Raw genomic sequence first — 12,790 nt, 5'->3', positions numbered from 1 at the left:
TGCGCGATCAGACCTCCTCTTCTGTCTTCTTTATCTCCGAACTCTGGAAACCTCAGCTCTTGACATTCACTTATTTCTTCAGTACTATCCCCCCAAAACACTCTCACCATTTTTAGAATGTCACCTAATAATGCTCTTCTTAACCTCTAGTTTCTCATTTGTGATACTCATAAATAAATATGTAAATACATAAATGAATATACGTACATGTGTGTGAATGTGTGTACGTCTTCCCCTAAAACACAGACACACAATTCATAAAGTCTTTCAAGGGCAACTAGTAATTATAAAAGTTTTTTTTCTTTTTTGGTGAAACCAAAATCTATTTCCCATTTATACTTCTTATGAAATATGTGAAGGCAGTTACCACTTGTCTAGTAACTTCTAGAGGTTGATGAAGCTTCCTTAGGTCTTCCAGCCATTCTACGGTTAGCATGGATCCTAGTTCTCTCTACATGCCTAGTCTAGTTCTCCTCTACATGTATTTTGATTGGACAGTGAATGCTTTTCTTAAAATATAAAGCTCACACTTTAATAATCCTGATGTGGTCAGAAAATAGATCTATTTTTCATTAAAACTGTTCTTATTCTGTATATTTATAAATTCCTTTACAGTTTACAGAGTCCTTTTATAAAACCATCCTATGGGGTAGATATTACCCCCATTTTGTAAGTGACTGAGGCTCAGAGTGGTATCACTTGAGGTTTGCCCATTGTCCTACAATAGCTAATGTAGACATTGCATATCTGTTTACCTGGTCTTAATGTTACCATTTTACAAATTCCATTACCCATTTGTCATATTAGATATAAGCCTGTTGAGTAATACCACTAGACCCCTTTTTCACATGTATTACTGGTTAGATTTCTTTCATACTGTACTTTCCTAATACATTAAAAAAAAATCTGAATATATATACCTCTTCATGCTTCAATTTGATGAGGTTAGGGTATACTGTTTGTGTATCACATCTTACAAGTTTGTCTTATGAAAGAGCTATGTGATTGTAAAGAGATAGATAAATGTAAAGAGATAGATAAAGAGATAGATAAACATTATTAACATTTGTGTGAAGAGTTCAATGATTTTTAATTGAGTAGCTGTAATTTTAATTATGGATTCTGTCATCTCTAGAGTTGGCTTCCGCTTGCATATTTAAATTAACTTTGTAGGTTTTGCTGAGCTTGATAAAAATTACGGAGTCAAAGATAAAGGAAGCAGTATCACAGAAACTTACTCATTTTTGTAATTTTATTTAAATTCCAGTTAACTTACAGTGTGATATTCATTTCAGGTGTGTAATGTAGTGATTCATCACTTCCATACATCACCCCGTCCTCATCACAAGTGCACTCCTTAGTCCCCGTCACCCATTTAACTCATCTCGCCAGCCCCCCTCTCTTCTATTGGTGACCATCAGTTTGTTCTCTAAAGTTAGGAGTCTGTTTCTTGTTTAGTCTCTTTCTTTTTTCCTTTTGCTCATTTGTTTTGCTTCTTAAATTCCACATATCAGTGAAATCATATGGTATTTGTCTTTGACTTATTTCACTTAGCATAACGTTCTAGCTCCATCCATGTCTTTGCAAATGGCAAGATTTTATTATACTTATACCACGTCTTCTTTACCCATTTGTCATTCAGTGGACGCTTAGGCTGCTTCCATATCTTGGCTGTTGTAGATAATGCTGCTATATATCCTTTGGGTAAATACTCAGCAGTGTGACTGCTAGATGGTAGGGTAGTTCTATTTTTAACTTTTTGAGGAAACTTGATACTGTTTTCCACAGTCGCTGTACCAGTTTGCATTCCCCTAACAGTGCAGGAGTTTCCTTTTTCTCCACCTCTTCGCCAACACCTGTTGTTTCTTTTTGTGTTTTTGATTTTAGCCATTCTGACAGATGTGAAGTGGTATCTGATTAACATTTCCCTGATGATGAGTGATGTTAAGCTTCTTCTGTTGGCCATCTGTATGTCTTCTTTAGAAAAATGTCTGTTCATGTCTTCTGCCCATTTTTTAATTGGGTTATTTGGTTTTTGGTTGTTGAGTTTCGTAAGTTCCCTATGAATTTTGGTTAATAATCCTTCATAATGTCTGTTACTTGCAAATATCTTCTCCCATTCTGTAGCTTGCCTTTTTGTTTTGTTGATTAATTCCTTTGCTGTGCAGAAGCTTTTTATTTTGATGTAGTCCCAACAGTTTATTTTTGCTTTTATTTCCGTTGCCTCAGGAGTTATATCGAGAAGGAAGTTGCTATGGCTGATATCAAAGAAGTTACTGCCTGTGCTCTCTTCTAGGATTTTTATGGATTCAGGTTTCAGAGGTCTTTAATCCATTTTGAATTTATTTGTGTGTTTGGTATAAGAATGTGGCCCAGTTTCATCTTTTGTTTGTTGCTGTCCAGTTTTCCCAACACCATTTGAATAGATGGTCTTTTTTCCATTGGCTATTCTTTCCAGCTTTGTCAAAGATTAATTAACCAGGGGCGCCTGGGTGGCTCAGTGGGTTAAAGCCTCTGCCTTCGGCTCAGGTCATGGTCCCAGGGTCCTGGGATCGAGCCCCACATTGGGCGCTCTGCTCAGCAGGGAGCCTGCTTCTTCCTCACTGTCTGCCTGCTTCTCTACCTGCTTGTGATCTCTGTCTGTCAAATAACATCTTTAAAAAAAAAAAGATTAATTAACCATATAATGTTGGGTTCATTCCTGGGTTTTCTATTCTGTTCTATTGATGTGTGTGTCCATTTTTGTGCCAGTACCATACTTTGTGGTTACTGTAGCTTTGTAATTATAACCTGAAGTCAGAATTGTGACACCTCCAGCTTTGCTCTCCTTTTTCAGGATTGCTTTGGCTATTCGGGGTCTTCTGTGGTTCCATACAAATTTTAAGAGTGTTTGTTCTAGCTCTGAGAAAAATGCTGTTGGTATTTTGATAGGGATCAAATTAAATATGTAGATTGCTTTGGGTAATACAGACATTTTAACAATATTTGTTTTTCTAGTCTATGAACATGGAATATCTTTGCATTTCTTTATTTCATCTTCAGTTTCTTTTCATTAGTGTTTCATAGTTTTCAGAGTATAGATTTTTTTCACTCTTTGGTTAGGTTTATCCCTAGATATCTTACCAGTTTTGGTGCAGTTGTAAATGAGTATCACAGAAACTTTTAAGCTGTCACATAGTACCTTAAATTCCGTAAAAATTCATCTAAACACTGCTGTTACCCAATGCTACACTTTACATCCTATTCCAAAAGATTACCATCAGACTTAACAGAACCTGCTCAATTGAAGATATAGTATACTTAGGATATCCCAGAAAGCCCATCCAGAGAATAAATTATTTTGATATGTCTGTTTCTTTGTAGAAATACATTTTGGCTCTCATTGATCACTCTTTTCCATTTGTTTTATGGAGCTGATGTGTCAGTGGGATAGGCAAGTAGCTGGTTTCAAAATCTTGAATTTGGGCAGGCAGCAGAGGAAAGGAAAGGACTGTGATGTAAAGAAAGAGGACATTTCCAGTGGATAACAATTGTCAAGAGAAGCTTCATGACTACCTGTTCCACTTCAGTATTAAATTTAACTTCCTGTGTAATTCAAATGGAAGGGAGCTAAGATTCTAGACAAAACGCTGCATATTATTTTCCATGAAAAATGCCCCAGATGCAAGCAATAGAGCCAGCAGTCCTTGCTAAAGTCTGTCACTCATTTCTGAAGAAATCATCTAGCTCCTAATCCATTTCAGATTTTCCCAAGAACTAATTACAAGCGTGTAGCTTCTAGAGTCTGCCATTTTCTCCTTTTCCAGCACTTATCTTAAAAGTGGTTTTGTGATCACATCTGCAAGGATTCATTCCCTGAAATAGAGTTCATTTTGCACCTAAAGATTTCAAACTCATTTAAATTGAGTGGATGTTCTTTTACTGTCTTTGCACCTTTACTGACAGCTCTCTCCACATTGCTTCCTCTGTCCATTCTGGTTTGAGGATCATGCTCTTTTTATAAAGAAGATGGAAGAAAGTCAAATGAAGACGGAACTGCATAGGCCTGCCTTCTCTTGGGGCTTAGCATTATGACACCAGGCTGCCCAGTGGCTTTTCTAAATTTTCTCCTATTCCAAACTTAGCTTTTTCTTGCCTTCAACATTGTCCACAAGCTTCAGATCAATATGTGTTCTGATTTTAGTCCTCAAGGATTATGACACTCTTACAGGTAGGTTTGTGTTTTTTTTTTAACCTCCATCCATCTTTTCTAAATGTTCTTTCTTTAGATTTCTCCCCAGTTTCTTTTCTTTGTTAAGAATCATTTATTCTTGCGTAATTAGAAGTCATAGTTTAGCATCTTCTGTGGTCTATGAATCACTGTCTCCTATAACTATGGGACCACCCTGAATCATAGTTTTGTTATTGTTGATGAGTTTTTTTTTTACACCTTTTTTGGAAAGCTGTTTTTCTCCAAAATTCTGGAAATAGATGTTCAGGGCTCTTTGTTTAGGAAACATTATATACCTGTTGAGATCCAGGTTTGGGAACTGTTCACAATACATGAAGAGGATTAAATCAAGGTCCCTTTTCCTGGAGGAGCTCATAGTCTAGTAGACAAAAGCTAACACATAAACAAGTATTTGTAATGCACTGTGGTAATTGCAGAAATAGCCAGGATACCTGCCATCCAAGGTCTCCAATCTAAGTCATTCCCATTTCTTGCTTCTGTAAATCCTAAAATTATGCCACAAACTCTTAGGCTTCTGTTATGTTTGCAACAGCCAAACAGTTCTTTTTTGGTCAGAAGTCCAGGATAAAAGTTTCCCTTCTTGTTTCCACCTTGGGGAAGGGAGATGTCAGCAAGTCACTTTTGCTAGGGTTATCTTCTTCTAGCGGATTCAGACCTCAGAGATTTAGGGTGGCTGAAAACCCCCATGTCTGTGTACTTTTGTTGTTTGTCATGGTGAAACCATATTCTGGTGACTTCTATATGCTCCCATGGATAATAAGCGCCCCCCCCCCAGTTGTCTTTGGGTCACCTCACAGTGCTTTGTTCATAGTGCTCAGTTTTGTGTTCACTGGAATGCTTTCCTTTGCACTTCCAATTTCGGATTTTATAGATGTCTTTTATTTGATTTTTGCACCTCGTGTCCTTTAGCTCTGTTGCTTCTGTATTCTGGTTCAGGTTCCATCTATTCAAGTCTGTAATGCTTCTGAGATGTACTTATCTTTCGCATTAACTTTTCAGTGTACTTTTCCCTCACAGTCTATATAGCTTTATATATAGACATCTTTTCATAAGTATTTTTCCATTTTTAAAAAACAGATTCTGCTTCCTTAGATCCTTCATAAGACAGACATCTGGATGTTTTTCTGGTTCTCATTGGATGATCTGTTTCTCCCCTAAAACAGACTTGTAGGAACATTCTAGAAGAAAAAGGTACATATGCAAACAAAACAAAACTATATTTTGAAATACTTCTGCTATATTTTAGATCAGCTACCTCTGCTACTCTCTTTTCTGTATGGAATGCCCATGTCCTCTTCAATATCAGCTTCTCGAGTTACCACTTAAACTGCAGGCAGAATGGCAGAACAGTTCATTTTCTTCTTTATGCCCAAAGGACTTTGTTCATACCAGAAGAGCATTTAGTATCACTCAAGCATTCCTTATTTAATTTTGGTTCATTGGATTTTAAAAAAGTGTACACACATCTCAAACACTATTGAAAACATTATCATTATAGTGGCTCTTTTCCCTCCGTTTGCATGCAGACAAGCCTTTTGGCACCCTCAAACATAGCTGATTCCTGCTTCCAGAAAGATTTTTGTGTCTTTGGAAAGAACGATTTGACTCATAGCATTATACAAATATGAATTAAATAGGCTTTTTAGGGGAAAGTGATTTTTCAGGTCTTCTCAAGCTGGATCTTTGATTCAGTAGATATCTTGAGGCACAAGATACACCCGCACGGGCCTTGCAGTAGAGTTTGAGAGATGTGAGTAAGGGTGAGCAGCAAACTTAGTGGGGTCATAGCAGTTTGCTGCCCAGTGGGTATGGTTTGGGCCACAAGTACTGTTCTAGAATGATCTGAGTGGAAAAGAAAAGACTTCAACTTTTGGAATATTGAATAAAAATTAATTAGAAGAAATCAGGAAAGCATTCTAGAGAGGGGGGAATAAAAGCACGAAGTTAAGGCAGAGTCCAGGAAGCCCAGGCCATATTTAGCTGACCCTCATGGCCTCTCTTTTCCTGTTTATGTCAGTTCAACCTTCTATTAGTAAAGACAAATTTTGGTTGTTTTTTGTTACTACTTTTTTTCAAGTTCTTCTCACAACTTTTTTTTTTTTTTCCACTTGGGTTCTTAGGGTTTTTAACTTAGTTTAATTTCTATTTTCAAATCTATTAAGTCCTAAACATTTTGGGTCCCAGTAAATCTGCTCTGTAGTACTGGCCTGTCTTGATTTATAATAAGCATAATCCTAGAAATTTGAGTGTCATTTCTTTTTGTTTTAAGTAGAATAACATTTTTTAATAAACCTGACGGAATTTGTTCACAAGACATTTTTCCAGCAAATTTTAGTTTATAAATTGAAATTATTTCTGAGGCTAACCTAAAAAAGTACAGCATGCCAATACGATAAAGCTTGCTTTTGAGTTCTGGTAGGAGAAATTTTGTATGCTCTTTAAAGTTTGGTTTAACATCTAAGGACAAACATAATTCATTTATATTTGAGTTGCTTAGAGATAGGTTGTGGAAGTTTGGAGAAGGTTTAGGATTTCTTAAAATCCTGTGCTGTTGGAAATGCACTCCATCCAAAACTGACAGGAAATCGTATATATAACAGCATGAGGTGGGGTAGGGGAGATGCTATAGAGAGGGGTACAGACTGAGACAGGATGACTGTCCTAAAAATGCACAAATATTTGAGAGTCTTAACTGGCAAGGAGTAACCATAATGGGAACTAAATTTCAAACGCACAGCGGCTCATACCAAGAAAGATTTGTTTCACTAAGTAACCTAGCCACTGGAGGGAGCCTTTGACTTTGAACTATCCAGGACAGTGGTAAAGGCAAGGAAGATAAAAGCTTTTGGAAAACAAGATCAGGTTGCCAACTGAAACTCTGAGGAGTAACCATTAGACAAGGCTTAGAAACTGAGGAGCAGAATAAACTCTTCTAGACATATTTGGGACTACTGCCCAGTTGGGAAGGGTTTGAGCACTGATAGAAATTTAACTTGAAACTCAAGAGGCCTCTGTCCTAGGGACTGCAGATAAGAATGGAGTGGCCTACAGCTGAACATGTGGGCCTGTCGTACCTAGCAAACATGAAAGTAGAGAAATTGGTGGTTTATGAATTTAGCTGTATCTGGTCCGTTTAGTTAATAAGGCCTATGTGTTTGTCGCTAAAAGACCTTGCAGAGATGGTGCCAAAAAGTAGGTAGAGGAGGGCATCCAAGAGGAGACAGAAAAGCCTGACTGGATGGTACAGATTGTGTTAGAGGAAGCAAATACTTGGGATGGCCTTTTGTTTTCAGGGTCCCCTTATGTGCGATTTACCTCCCGATGTTGTCATTACACACAAGTCTGGCTTCACACTGAGCAGCAGGTACTGTTTTCCATGGCCCCGTGGTCTGTGGCACAGATGAGAGCAGGATGGAGGAGGCTGTGCTGTCCCAGGGCCCGTCCCGCAGCTTCACCCCCAGGGGCTCCTGAGATGGTTTTGCAGTCTGAAACCAATTTGCAAATCACTCTTTCAGGGGAAGCTTTTATGCAGACTGGAAAAACCCATTCGCTTGTCACCAGTGACAACTTACAAAGAGCAGGTTTTCCCACAATTTTGCTATCATCAGTAGCAAAGTTTTGCATTTCATAATGATGAACACATCGCAGTTCATCTGAGGAACAGAAAGGAGAGAAACCCACTTAGCTGCTGTAATGCTGTGTGTTCTTGTGTAAGCCGTTCATCTGCTCCTGCTTTAGGATTTTCTGTCAAAGATCTGATGTCAGAATACAGCTTAATTTTATCTTCTAATACAGTTGACCCTTAAACAATGCAGGAGTTTGAGGCACAGAAAAGAGAAGATATATTTAATATAAATAATTGAAATACATTTCATAGTGCTGTACTGGAAAATATCCACATGGAAATGAACCTGTGCAGTTCAAGCCCATGTTGTGTCAGGGTCAACTGTGGAGCGAGCCATTGCTTAGAAAACGTGTCTTCCTCTATACATCCTACTTAGTAGTTGGACTAGCCTAGTGTTGTGGGCGTTTGAGGCTCAGGGTGTCCATGGAGTAAGTAAAACCACTCTGTGAATGAATGATTGCTCCTGTCCTTTTACCCCCCATTCCCAGACATTTCCACATGTCTGCCTCCCTGGCATCTCTTTTTACGAAACTCTACTAAACTTTTCATTTATCAATCACATGCAAGCCGGTGGCATTTCCTCTGTTGCTCATTCAGACTTCAGTTGATGAACTTCTCCTATATTTACTTTGTCTTACTGTCTCAATTTTAAACTCCTTGAGAACAGGAGACAGAGTTGAAGTTGTTCCCTTGGTACACTGTACGCCTTCAGTAAATAGTTGCTTTGACTTTGATTTTGGCAGTTTTTATACATACATTTAAAAATTTTTGTTGTTACTAAAAAACAAATTTGTCAACTTGCTTCCTGTGCTGTGACCAACATGTTATAGACAGGCTATTCGGTAAAGGGCAAGCTGGCCGAATTTTAGACATAATTTCTTCCCTGTGGTGTTCTGATCCAGGGAAACTGAAAGTGTACTGATGATTCTTACCCAGCGGCAAATATGAATGTGATATCTGGCACCTTTGAAGGTATTTTGAATTTCATGTCTTTGAGTTCTATGCTGAAAAATAAAGCTACTACAAACAACTTGGCCTGCTTTCCTGCCCTCAAATTATTTAGACCCGAAAATAGTATTTTGTTGTAGATATCTGAAAATTATAAATTAAAATTGGTTTTTTTTTTAGCATTATAAAACATTTAAACATTATTTGCAATCCTTTAAAAATATACAGTTCTGGGATGCCTGGGTGGCTCAGTCAGTTAAGCCACTGCTTCCAGCTCATGTCATGATCCCAGGATCCTGGGATTAAGCCCCAAATCGGGCTCCCTGCTCAGTGAGGAGTCTGTTTTTCCTTCTGCCCCTCCTGCTGCTTGTCCTCTCTCTCCTCCTCTCTCTCTGTCAAATAAATAAAGTCTTAAGGAAAAAATACTCAGCTCTTCCTGAATATATTATGCTACAAATAATTAAATACTTTAAAAATCGAAATCGTATCATGTCTAACATAAAATATGTTTGGTAACTTGATTTTCATTGTGCTTTGCTTGTGGAAAGTTTAAGATTTCCTAGATCTTATTTGTCTTTGCAGTATTTTGGTGGTAGCAAGGCTTATATTTGAATCAACTACATAGTCCCTCTGTGAAGATGCTGAGTGTTACCCCTACATTCCCTAGGAGAAGACTGTACGGAGCCAGTTTCTGGCAAGTGAGGGGTCCTCTGCCTTGGCCTTTTGGAAAGTTTAGTGTCTATTCAGTATTGAATACTGATAAAAAACAATTATTAGGTGCTTATCAAATAATAAATGGACTCCAGATTGCTTTTCTCTTCTCTCTTTTTATCCCTACAAGAGACTAAAGCAGATGTTACTCCTACTTACGAAATAGGGCCCTGGGATATTGAGAGACTTACTTAGATACCTTAGATTGTAATAATTACCAGTGTAGAGCTAACTTATACAGTCCATCTGCAATTTTCAGCCCAGTATTTTTTCCATTAGGCCCACTGACTTGTACATTCTGAATTGCACCCCAGTATGAAGTCCTGTATCAAGAAAGGGAAATGAAGTTGCATCAAGTTGAGTCCAGTGATCAAAGTTCTGGTACTATCTTAAGGGGAAATACATATTTGAGTGGGATTTTTCAGAGCCCTAGATACAAAAAAAAAAAAACGGACTTCCTTTGTGTTAGTGGTTCTCAGTGAGAGATCATTTTGGCTCCCTCAGCAGTCACTTGGCAATGTCTGGAGACATTTTTGATTGTCAGAACTGGGGTTTGTGAGCTCCTGGCATCTGGTGGGTGGAGGCCAGAGATGCTACCAGACATCCTGTAATGCATAGAGCAACCACCCCCCCCCCACCCAGAGCAATGAATTATGTAGTCCCAAATCCTCGGTAGTGTTGAGGTTAATAACCCATGCTGTTGGGTATTACAAGGATTGGATTACCAGAAGCCCTTGTTGCCAGAACAAATTTGAGTCAGAGGCAATGGGGGAAGGGGAGGTAAAGAAGGTGATTTTGAGTATGGCTGGACTGAGAGAGCTGTTTTGATGGAGGTAGGCTTTAGTTAATTTCACTTCATTTGCCCTTCTTTGTGCCAATGCTTGGCAGAGCCACAGTGGAGAAAGCTGAAGAACATTTCTCCTCTTGTTCTAAGCTACTTGGAATTAGTGTTCCCATTCCAAGAGCTCAAGATGTCAGTCCCATTTCCCTATGACACTCGCAGTTTCACTGCAAACCAGTCATCCATTCTGTCAGGGTCCCAAGATGTCTAGGTACATGACTTTGTTTTTTAGCAAGATTGTAAGAATTATAAACTAGCTAATTGATTTCTCAAGGTATCTTATAATCGTAGTTCACGTGGGATGATCTGAGTTTCTCACTGTTTCTGTATCATGTGCCATATGTGAGTTTATTTGGCCAACATAGAGTTGACCCTTAAGCAACTTGGGGTTAGGGGCACTGACCCCCTGCCCAGCAAAAATCCACATAAAACTTTTGACTCCCCAAAACCTTAACTACTAATAGCCTACCATTGACCGGGGTGCCTTACCAATAACTTAAACAGTCAACTAACACATATTTTGTATATGTATTCTTACAAAAAGTTAAGCTAGAGAAAAGAAAATGCTACTAAGAAAATCATAAGGAAGAGAAAGTACATTAGCAGGACTGTACTATATTAACCGGAAAAAAAAGTCCCTGTACGTTGACCCACACAGCTCAAATCTGTGTTGTTTAAGAGTCAGCTGTACTCTTGACTTGATTTCATTAGTCTAAAATCAGAGAAACATCCTTTTAAAAAATGTTTTGGTTTTTAGAGTGTTTTAAGTTTATAGCAAAACTGAGTGGAAATTGCAGAGTTCCTATATATCCCCTCCCTGTGCCCAAGTGTCTTTTGACTTCATTGCAATACTAATTTTCAAATAAACTTTATACAAATGCAGATATTATTATGTTAATGCAAAATTAGGGGTTCCTTAGTTCCAGTTCTCACCAAATATAAAGCAAAAGTAGGGAGAAAATTGTATTACTACGTTATGCGGTATTTTCTTCTTCTTGATTCCATGGAAAAGAGGGACTCAAATCATCTGCATAGGCGTCTTATTGACTTGGGCTACTTAGTTCAATGGCATTGATCTTCCTCAGAATTTTCCCTTGTAGTTATACATCATCTTTTTATATCGGGGGATTTCATTTCCTTGCTGAGAAGCTTTCCTTGTTTAGAGTTCAGTCTCTGGCTGATGGAAAACCATTTTAAGTTATTTGGTCCAACAGTTTGACCACTTTAAAGGTTCAAACGTGCATAGCCACCAAACCTTCCTGTAATCGACAGTGTTTTGGAACTTTGTGGTGTGATCTTGTTAGTGTCTCATGCAGTCGGATGATTGCACTGTTGATCAGAAACCAGCCCCCCAAGCCCCCTGACTTGAGTGCCGAGTCCAGTTTGTTCCTTCAGTCAAAATATATCTCTATCCTGCTAATCATGGCCCGTGGGTATACTGTCATGTTGCCGTGTTTCTTTTTTGCTTCCTTTTAGTCATGGATCTTATAGACTCCTGGGTTTTCCCTTAAATATTTGGCCCATTAAAAAGTCAGCTGATAGTCTGTACCATGTAGATCAAGAGAGAGAGCTTGGTGGTATTAAAAAAACAACTCAGATAAGGTCTGGGTTCAAGTCCTTGTTATACCAATGATGTGACCTTGAGCAAATTATTCTGGAGTGTGTTTCTTTATCTGTTAAATGGAGAGGATTCTCTCTGCTCTGCCTACCTCACAACGTGAGGGTCAAATGAAATAATAATTGACTATGAGGGGGCCTTGCGAATTGTACAACTCAATGCACATGTAAAGTGGGATGCAGACAGAAGGATGAGCCTTAGGAAACTGCACTGAAAGGAAAGTGGGTTTGAAGAATTTATTTGCCCTTATCTTGGCTTGTCTGTATGGCATAGATGGCCTCTTCTTCATCTTAGTAATTCAGGGATGACTTTTGTTGGCTTTGATTGTAGCTTGTTTTTTTCTTTTTATAAATAAGGTCAGTAGGGTTAAATGCTTCACTTACTGAAATATGATACCATTTGGCATAGAACAGTAATTGGTGCAAAGCAGAATTAGAAAATTCTGAATTCACCAAATAGCATAGACCGCCTGATAGAGTATCATCATCGTCGTCGTCATCGTCATCATCATCCGTGCTGATTGCTAATCAATTCTCTATGCTCTTCTCAAAAACCTCAGTGATAGTTTGACCTACATTCCTATTTCCCATAAAACAACTACTCCGGTAGCCCTGCTTCACCTTTTCCCCTCCAACCAATCAGAGTTTGTGGATTCTGGATGGTGGTAGATCCAGTTAGTTTAGCCACAATTTATAAAAAGCCTTTTTACATTGATAGTTTCTTGTAGTGTATGACACTGTTCATAAATAGAGCCAGCGAACTAGCTGTAAGCACTCCAGGACTGGATTTTAAATGCTCAGTAGAACTGTTGGAACA

General features: G+C 38.4%; 1 protein-coding gene across 4 annotated transcripts in view; it reads left to right on the top strand.

Moving 5' to 3' along the window:
• The window catches only part of CNOT4 (CCR4-NOT transcription complex subunit 4), a 140,120-nt gene that overhangs the window by 124,369 nt on the left and 2,961 nt on the right, over positions 1–12,790 (top strand). The window lies entirely within an intron of this gene.

Source organism: Mustela putorius, unplaced genomic scaffold (assembly GCF_011764305.1).
Source record: "Mustela putorius furo isolate JIRA1106 unplaced genomic scaffold, ASM1176430v1.1 tig00003845_pilon_pilon_pilon, whole genome shotgun sequence".
In the NCBI taxonomy this organism is placed as follows: domain Eukaryota; kingdom Metazoa; phylum Chordata; class Mammalia; order Carnivora; family Mustelidae; genus Mustela; species Mustela putorius.
Note: the sequence above shows the minus strand (reverse complement) of the source record. Positions and strands in the feature narration are given on the sequence as shown.